At 34.4% G+C, this 9,698-nt stretch overlaps 1 non-coding gene across 1 annotated transcript; it reads right to left on the bottom strand.

The window, feature by feature from the left end:
* Positions 1 to 7,331: 7,331 nt before the first annotated feature.
* On the bottom strand, positions 7,332 to 7,438 carry LOC122096348. The gene has a single exon (XR_006145280.1). It is a non-coding gene; the product is annotated as a U6 spliceosomal RNA (small nuclear RNA).
* Positions 7,439 to 9,698: the final 2,260 nt, after the last annotated feature.

Consider the following 9,698-nt stretch of genomic DNA (forward strand, 5'->3'; position numbering starts at 1 on the left):
ATGCTGCAATAAACATAGTCGTGCTGGTAGCTTTATTGCGGCCTTGTTTGTGATCATTTGGGTAAATGCCCAAAAGTGGGATTGCTGGGTCATAGGGGAGCTCTATGTGGAGTTTTTGAACCTCCATACTGCTTTCCAAAATGGTTGAACAAATTTACATTCCCACCAACAATGCAGTAAAGTTCCATTCTGTCCACATCCCCTCCAGCATCTGTTGTTGTTAGAGTTCTTGATTATAGCCATTTGATACAGGTGGATCCATTGCAACAATGAGATGTATAAGTCGTTATGTGGAAAAACAAACATTACCACTTGGGGGGAGGAGGAGGACATGGTAGGGGACGGGGGACTGATGCGAAGGGATGGGAAGGGGAAACCAAGAGGGAGGTTACAATGCTTGATAAGAAATGTAATCATTATCTTGCCCATGTAATTTTAACCCCTCAATACAGTATTTTCACAATGAAAAAAATAAAAGTTAACCTATCTGCCAGGACTATCCTAAGCATACATTAATTAATGAAAATGAGGGAAACCATGGATCCTATGTTACTTTGAGTCTGGCTTCCTTCACATAATATGATTTTTCCAAGTCTTTCCATTTTGTTAAGAAAGAGGCTCTGTCATTCTTTCTGATAGAAGCATAAAATTCCATTGTGTATATATACCACATTTTCTGGATCCACTCATCTATTGAGGGGCATCTGGATTGGCTCCATATTTTAGCTATGATAATAATGCTGCAAAAACATAGTTGTGCTGGTAGTTTTAGTGTATGTGTATGACAAAGATATGACAATAATTATATATCTAAAGGTGGAGGCATGAATAAATTAAAAACAGGAATGAGAAAAGGATGTCCACTCTCTCTACTACTCTTCAATATAGTAGTGTACTTTCTAGCAAGAGCAATAGGCAAGAGAAAACCATAAAGGGGATGCAAATAGGGAAGAAGTAAAACTATCCCTTTTCACAAATGAAATGATCCTGTATATAAAGGACCCTATAGCTTCCTTCCTCAAGTTAGTAAAGGTGATGCTAACTTTCAGCAATGTAGGAGGGTATAAAAACCACAAGAATCAGTAGATTTTCTGTGTTACCAACAATGGGACTGATAGATTAAACCATAATATTCTGCAATTGTGGCCAGCCTGGAGCACATTTTCCCAAGAATATTCTGTAGTGTAAAAGAGGAACAACTATCAAAATAAAGGTGAAAATACTTGTCTGCTACAGACTGATTCATGTTGCTTATATCGGTTGTTGTTTTCATTACTTCAAACACATGGGTAATTTATATTGGGATTACAAAAATTGCAAAGGATTAATGGAATCAACATTCAGTTTACTTTCATATATCCAATATAATACACTTAACCCCTTACGGAAAATTAAGTCCAACTGTATAAACAATGTCAGGAATATAAAATAAGCCTCAGTAAGTATTATCTGGCACAAATACACCATCATCTACTCAGAAATTCAGTCTCTCTATAAATATTTATTTGGTACAAAATAATAAAAATTTAATTAATGAATATGACTTTTAAGTGTCATCTGAAATACTCCTCGTGTATATAATTTATATAATTGTATAGATGTCACCTAGACAGGAATTTAACATGCGTGTAGAAATCAAATTTCCACAATTTAAGCTAGATGAGAGGAGTCATACCTTCGTGTACTGTGTGGTGTGAATTTTACCACAAGGCTGCACCCTTCAACCTAATACCAAATTCATGTGCAATAATTTCCTATTTGATGTTGAGTGCTAAGTGTAGAATACAATTTGAATTACCACATCAATTTACATCAATGAAACAATAATGACGTATTGTTTAAATTTTAATGCTTCTCAATTTTACAATTCCTGAAATATATCATTAAAATTAGTTTCACATTTTTCTTTTCTATAGCTACTAAAATTATACATTAAACATTCAATATTAAGAAATCAATAATAAGTAACCTATTATTATAATGATATACTATTAAACTGTGATTTGAAGTATATTTCTAACAAATTGTGATATAAAAAACATTTAATAGAATTATGGGTAATATTTTTTAAACTCACCAGCTTGTTATTTGTTTCCTAGTTGTGTCATTTGTTATTGTTCCAAGTCATCTCTCCATGTTCATTGTTTTTTTATATATTTTGGGGGGGGGGGCGTCTGGCCGTGGGGCCTGAACTCTGGGCCTGGGCGCTTTCCCTCAGCTCTTCAGCTCAAGGCTAGCGCTCTACCACTTGAGCCACAACACCACTTCCACCTTTTTTCTTTTTGTTTATGTGGTGCTGAGGAATTGAACCCAGGGTCTCAGGCATGCAAGGCAAGTGCTCTACTACTGAGCCACCTTCTCAGCCCTCCACCTTAATTGTTTAGTTTTCTATTGTTTAGATTTTATCTCTATTGGTTTGCTGATTGTGCATTTTCCCCTTTTTAGTGACTGACATGAGGATGAAAATCTGTATGATAGCTTATTACTTCCTATGTTACTGTAAAATTCCTGTTGTCTACAGCTGTTCTACTCTTAATTGTATAATACAGTATTTCCCCCACTTCCATCTCCTGTATTTCTGCTCTCATGTATGTTATTTTATTATTTAAATTTTATTGTCAAGATAATGTACAAAGGGGTTATAGTTACATAAGTAAGGTAATGAATTCCTTTTTTTCTAACTTGTTACCCCTTCCTTCATTTTTCTCCCTCTTCCCTCCCCAACCCCCCAAGAGTATTTCCAATATATTGTCTTGTGATTATCACTTTTGCATAGGTTTCCCCTTTGTCCTTTGTCTCTCCATTTTTTTCACTTTCCCTTCCCTAGTTGAGACCAACATATTTACAAAACCCAGGGTATCAAAATCAAATATAGTGATAAGTCGGGAAAACACAAAAGGTTAAAAAGAAATCACATAGTATATTAAGAACAACAACAACAAATAACATGTCTTGGAGTTCATTTCGCTTGGAATCACCTTATATGGTCATATGTACTTAACAATTGAGCTATTCTGCTCATCTACTAAGATTATCCTTGATGTACACAATAATCCTCCCCTATTACCCAGTAATCCCACTTCTGGGTATTTATCACAGTGACCACAAACAAGGCACAATTATGTTTATCACAGTATTAGTTACCATAGCTAAGATATGGAATCAACCCAGATGCACCTCAGTAGATGAATTGATCACGAAAATGTAACACACACACACACACACGCACACACACACACACACACACACACACATACACACCTATATACACATGGAATACTATGCTTCCATCAGAAAGAATAATACCACCTCTTTGTCAGGAAATGGAAGATATTGGAAAAAATCACATTAACTGAAGGAAGCCAGACTTAAAGAAACATATGTCCAATGGGTTCCCTTATTTGTAATAATTAGTTTATATCAAAGATAATCTCATGTATTTTAATTTGACATTTTGTTCTATGTTGAGCATACAACATTATTGCTATCTTATTTGTTATTATTTCTACAAACCGGCAGGTATATTTAAAGAATTATGTTAATCTCATCCATTACTGAAGGAGAACAACTAAAAGAGCAACCCCTACAAGGAAGAACAACTCCTACTTAATTAGCTTCATTCCTATGTAAAGCCAGTGTTGTCCGCTGCATCCTCATATTGTACATTACAACTCTACACTTGGTCATCCTGTATATCTACTATCATCTATATTGTGACATAAATGCCCCAGAAATTCCAGTTTGCTTTACTTTTTGAACAATTTCTCTGTTGTTTTAGGTTGGTGTGTGTGTGTGTGTGTGTGTGTGTGTGTGTGTGTGTGTGTGTGTGTGTGTGTGTGTTTGTTTGGACAAAGATCAGAAGACAACATTTTTCTTTATTTAGAATACATCTTTCAGGTCATTTAAGTTGTGGCTAACGGGAGAAGTCTCTTGCTAGTTTAGGGATGAAACAAAAATATATTTGTGCATGCACCACAGTTGCTTTATTAGTCTGTAGTTGAACACATAACTTTGATTTATATCTTGCTTGTTGTGGATAATGTGAATAACAATGAACTATAGATGTATTTACTAGTTACCCAGAGAGAAATAATCATATGATTGGTGGGTCAGATGATATTTCAACTCTGTATTTCTTTAGAAAACTCCATACTACTTTCTAGAATGAGAATAATAACCGGTATTTTAACCACGAGTGTAGAAAATTTCCTTTTCTCCACACTATCACCAACATAATTACGTTTTGAGTTTTTTGAAAAGGCAGGTTTTTATTATGTGCAGTACCCAAACTGGCCTTAGGCTCAAATCCTCTTACTCCAACCTTCCAAATGCTTGGAATTACAAGCCTTTACCACCACACCAAGTTCCTTTGATTTTTTTGATGAGTTATAATAGTTATGAAGTAGTATCATAATAATTTTGAATTGCATTTCTCTAATGACTTCTGTTCACAAAGCATTAATCCAGCATAGAAGTGGTATTAAACACAACTTTGTAAACCCACTGGTGATTTTCAGGGCATTTTGCAAAATATGGCTATTCAGAACTTTTGTCGATTTTTAATCAAGTTCCTTGTTAATCTCATCTTTAATCTCTATATACAAAATCAATAATTAATTCAATATAGTAGAAAGGAAAACAATTGAGCAACTCCTCACAATTTTCAATTTTCAATAACATGATATTGCTTAAATCATTTTCTGTTTACACTTGAGACTATATAACTCAATTTATTTAGACCTTTTACAAGGCTCTCTGTATTTTATTTATTTTATGCTGATTGCTCTTTCCAAATCCTGCATGTCTAATTCTCCTTGGTTTCTTGCAGTCTCATGTAGTTCAGGTTTCAAACTGAAGAATAAATTGAAGGAAGCAACCCAAAAATAGAGTTCCTCTCATCTGATGATGCCTCTACAAGAATGAGGAAAGAGTTCATCCTGCTAAGGACCTTTGTATGATAGGATATCAAAAGGAGAATTCATTCTTCTATGTCTTCCCTGCCTTTGCAATTTACCTTAAATGATGTAAAACTCAATATACTGCTCAGTTACTTTTACGTTTTATGAGTTTTGCACATTATCATATGGACTTCACCCCAGTCTACAGCATTCCTTCATTATTCTGTCACTGATAGTTTTACACTATCAAGACATAAGATAACCAGTTTGATTTACAGCATGAGAAGTTATCCAGCTGGTTTCCTTGGAAGCACAGCATAGTCAATAAATAACATTACTTCTGGTTGCTCACTACATGTAATGATTCCTGTGATATATATCACATTCTGTTTAATATTAAAAAAAAACTACTGGGTAAACTGAAAGCTCATTCATAGAAGTTTATGTTAAGTATTTCACAAGTTTTATGTCTCTTAGGTCTTAAAAAATTTGCTGTAATGCTAATGTTATTACCATTTTAGTGTTGAGAAAAATTGTAATTCAAGGCACTAAGTGCATTGCCCAAAGACATATGGTGAGGAAGGAAATGAGTCAAAGTTTCCAAAAGCCTTTCAGCAATACAAAAATGTAGGTAAAATCTCTCCATTCTCTTATACTCTCAATTCAATATTCATATTGTCCAATAAATAATAGCATAAAAAATATTGCCCACGGTAATTGTTTTCTATCACATTTTGTCTTCAACACAGACTGAGTTGGTGACTTTTGGTTATCATGCACAGTGCTGAGATTATAAATTGAGGTCCAAAGAGAGCCAAATTTTTCTGTCCCAAAGTTCCAGTATCCTTTTTAAAAAGTACTAAAACTTTTAAATACCATCACTTACTGTCTTTTAAGTATCCCAAAACGTAAACAATTCACATATAGTCACTCCAAAATGCTTTAAAAGTAGGAAATAATAAAACAGGCCCTCCTGAACTAAAGTTTCTTCTACATTTAAAATTATTCCTAAAGCCTTGTACTGGTTTGTCATACCTGTAATCTTGTCTACCCGGCATATCTACAAAGGAGCATGGGATCTGTGGATAGGAGTTGGAAGCCAATTAAGGCAAAAAAAAATCAAAATATTATTTTTCAAAAATTTAAATGAACTAGCAAAGGTCCAGGAATGGAGATGTAGCTCATATAATAGCTCACAAAGCTAGAGAGGAAAGGCCTTGCAAATCCTTGAAGCTCTGAGTTCAAACTCTGGGCATGCCAAGATGCATGCATGCACACACATGCACACGCACACACCCGCACACACACACACACACACACATACACTTATTCAAAATATCTTCAGGTCAGTATTTTGCATTAATTTCTTGTTTAATGATATTATATGGTTAAAATAATGGAAATAAACTCTTCCATCATTTTTAAACGTTTTTTATTGTAAAAATACTGTACAGAGGGGTTACAGTTACATGAGCAAAGTAATGAGTATATTTCCTATCTAACATTGTTACCTCCCCCTTTGTTTTTCCCCAACTACCTCTCCCTTACACCTCTACAAGTACACACTTCACCCCCCCCCTGCCTAAATTGTAAAGTTAGTATTTCAACATAGTGTCTTGGGTAACTCATTCTTATAATGGGTCAAACAGTATCTCTATTTGAGCATTTTGGTTTTTCCCTTTCCCTCTCCAAATTAGAGAAGTATATATAAAAGATGCAGGTGCATCAACACCAAATACACTGAAAACAGGGGTTATACCGTGTGGGACGACCAAATTAAAAAAAAAATCTCATCGTACATTATAAGTGCATTAGAAACAACAGCAAGAAAGGAAAAACACACACTTGTGTCCCTAGCTTGGGTTCATTTAGTTTAACATCACCTTATCTAGTCATATGCACATAGCTTTTGACCTTTTCTGCTTTTCCCAGTCATATATAACTTATTGCAAATAAGGGATACCATGGGACCTATGTTTCTTTGGACTTGGCCTATTTCAGTTAATATAAATTTTTCCAAGTCTTTCCATTTTCTAACAAATTGGGCAATGTCATTCTTTCTGATGGATGATAGAATTCCATCACACACACACACACACACACACAGACACACACACACACACACACACACACAAACACACACACACAATGTTTTCTTGATCCATTAATCTATTGTGGGGCATCGGGGTTGGTTCCATATCTAAGCTATGGTAAATAATGTTGCAATAAACATAGTTGTGCTGGTAGTTTTAGAATGGCCTTGTTAGTGATCATTTGGGTGAATGCACAAAAGTGGGATTGCTGGGTCATAGAGGAGCTCTATGTGTAACCCTTTGAGGAACATCCATACTGCTTTCCAAGTGCGTGAACAAGTTTACACTCCCACCAAGAATATAGTAGGGTTCCCTTCTGGTCACATGCCCTCCAGCATCTGTTGTTGTGGAACGCTTCACGAATTTGGGTGTCATCCTTGCGCAGGGGCCATGCTAATCTTCTCTGTATTGTTCCAATTTTAGTGTATGTGCTGCCGAATTGAGCACAGAACATTTTTTATATATAAAGTGGAATTGATTTTTTTAAACTAGATAATTCAACAAAAAGCAAGTTCAAAAGAATTGTGAAATTTTAGAACCAGATATTTGTTACATAAGCACACATTTAAGAATAAAGTCAAGATTGATATGACAAAAACAAAATGAGTCCAGATGTTTGTTGTTCAAGAGATGTGTAGGAGAAGGAATTCAATTATTCTATACAGGGCACCTCTCATAGTGAACACTGCAGCAAGTGTTAAGGTGTGTTAAAAGTTTTAATGTTTTAAATATGTTTAATTTTGGGAACCTGCTTATATATGCGAAAATTAAGACTGTCAGGTCATAAAACTTTTCCATAAAGTATTTAAGATTTATGGTAGCTGACATATATTACTAAGTATGTACATTTCAGAGTTTATAGAAAATTTATTAATGAGAAGTTGCAAAGTCTTTGTGTAAAGAAACAGAGCAAAGAGATAAGACTTTAACTACACAATTTCTGTTGAAACTTTAGGGCTTCTTTTCTTTATATGTTAGCAAGGAACAAATGATTATATAAGCCATGTATCAGTGATGAGTGAGACATAAAAAGTTATCTTACAGTGTAAATTTAAAGGGTACTCATAGCTTATAAAATTCTTGTTGAACATCATAATCTTAGCCAGTTTTAAATGTACAGGAATATGAGCAAATTGTAAAATCTAATATGTAGTATACATCAAATATTGGAAATACTGGTATTTGGCTTTTATTTTATTAATCATTAATATTTAATTATTGGTTTTCTTTATTTTTTGCATTGTTTTCTTTTTTGCAATATAATACAATTTTTTTAGGTCGTCATTATGAGGTATTTTGAAAATGTTACTGGGATGACCATTTTTTATAGGTGCATGTGAATTCACAGCGATCAAAATTAAGAAAAAAATATTGATTAAAAATTTTCTCAATTAGAGTCTGAATCAGGAGTGTTGATGAATGTCCACACATAAAATCTTAGCCTTTAGCTGAAGCAGTGGTTTTACAGAGTTGAGGCCACAAAAGTGAGAGACTGTGTTTTGTTTAGTTTTTTGGTTTGGTTTTTGTTGGTTGTGGGGCTTGAACTCTGGGTCCTGGGTGCCGTCCCTCAGCTCAAGTCGAGTGCTACCACTTGAGCCACAGCATCACATCTGTCTTTTTCTCCTTATATGGTGCTGAGGAATCAAACCAAGGGCCTCACGCATGCAAGGCAAGCACTCTAACACTGAGCCACCTTCCAAGAACCGGAGAGACTGTTCTTTTAAAAATCATCTGAACAACATTTACTTTCTGCTTTGGGTTATATAATGAAATACATGAATATCTTTTTATGTTTTTGTGAATTGTCATACTTCTAAATTTATACTAACTTCAGCCACTTCATCCTTTTCAAAGTCATGAAATATCTCTGAGAGTTTGCTTCTGTGAAGACTGTTTTTGTATTTATAATTTCTTCTGAGTAATCTTTAATTTTTATCAAAATTACTTTATATTTTTATATTGATGGATTATCAGACATCAAATACCTTCAAATGTACATGGAGAGTCTAAAGATAGCAGTATGAAGGTTCTCATACAGCTCTTGTTTATCTGTTATGCACTTCCAGTATTATGATATTTCTCTCTCTCTTTCTCTCTCTCTCATTTTCTCTCTTTCTCTTTCATGTTCCATGTCTGCTATTTAGAATTTCTGCTGGTCTACTATTATCCTTCAGGATCCACTGGTTTTGTGGGAACATGATAGGGACCATCAGTTACCCTTGCACTCTTTAAAAGTTATAAGAGTAACGTGATATTATTCTTTGCCATTCTAAATGGCAAAACAACAGATCTAGGAATTCCTTTTCACTTTTATTTCTATTATAATTTTATCTCATAGGCATCCATTTGTGACCTAAAAGTTCTTTTTCTTTTACAAAGAATGTTTTTCTTTTATTATCAGTCAGTAACCAAAACAAAGCTATCCTAGGGAAAGTAGGCTGAAGTTGTTCACAGGGATGAAAAACAAGGTAATGGGGGAAATGAGCACAGATCCTCAGAGCAGTTTATCATGTACACTTTGTGAGAATGGCAATGTGCTGGGAACTCTAGATTAAATCACTGAACAGCTGATATATATACACATATATTTATATATATTTATATTTGCATGTATGTGTGTATATGCCCTTATATATGTACACATGTATGTTACTATACACACAAATATACACATACATATACACATGTATACATGCACACATGGAGA

The sequence above is a fragment of the Dipodomys spectabilis genome, unplaced genomic scaffold (genome assembly GCF_019054845.1).
Source record: "Dipodomys spectabilis isolate Male_0828 unplaced genomic scaffold, ASM1905484v1 ptg000368l, whole genome shotgun sequence".
Lineage (NCBI taxonomy): Eukaryota > Metazoa > Chordata > Mammalia > Rodentia > Heteromyidae > Dipodomys > Dipodomys spectabilis.